We start from the raw sequence: 726 nt of genomic DNA on the forward strand, positions 1-726 counted from the left end.
TAAAGCTTGACATTGTGGAAAGACAACTGTGGTCACATCGAGTTAAACATAACCTCAATCCCATGCTCACAAAGAGTAAGTAAATGTTTTGTCTCCATATTATAATGTAGACTCCTTGAGGGCAAGTATTGTGTCTTTTTCATTCCTGTTTCCCAATCAGCTCTTCTCAGCAGGAAATTTCACACAGAAAAAAAAATTACACTCTGAAGATATCTCGATCAATGCATGGCATCAGACAGTGGTTCTTAAACTTGAGCATATATTGGAATCACTTGGAGGGCCTGTTAAAATGAAGATTACTGGGTCCCAACCCCAGAGTTTCTGACTCAGTGGTTGGGGGGTGGGGCCTGAGAATTTGCATTTCTAACAAGTTCCCCTGTGATAATGATGATGATGGTGCATGATCACAGTTTGAGAACTCCTGCGTTAGACATTGACACTGATTCACCTGCCCAGATAAACCACATGTTCTTATTTAACCAAGCATTCATCATACGGGAGGAGTTAAGAGGAATATAGAAAGAAATAATTTTTATAAATCCCTACTCTCACGGAGTTTATAACTGTGTAAAATATAAATACATGAAACTATTAGGAAACATGGGTGTTGAAGTCCTGCATCAAAAGATTCTTATTTAATTTGTATAGGATAGAGTAGGCATCAGTTTTTTTTTTGTCTTTTTTACTGACCGGTAACGGGATCACAACCCTCGGTGTTGCGCCCGC

The sequence above is a fragment of the Galeopterus variegatus genome, unplaced genomic scaffold (assembly GCF_000696425.1).
Source record: "Galeopterus variegatus unplaced genomic scaffold, G_variegatus-3.0.2 Scaffold4665, whole genome shotgun sequence".
NCBI lineage: Eukaryota > Metazoa > Chordata > Mammalia > Dermoptera > Cynocephalidae > Galeopterus > Galeopterus variegatus.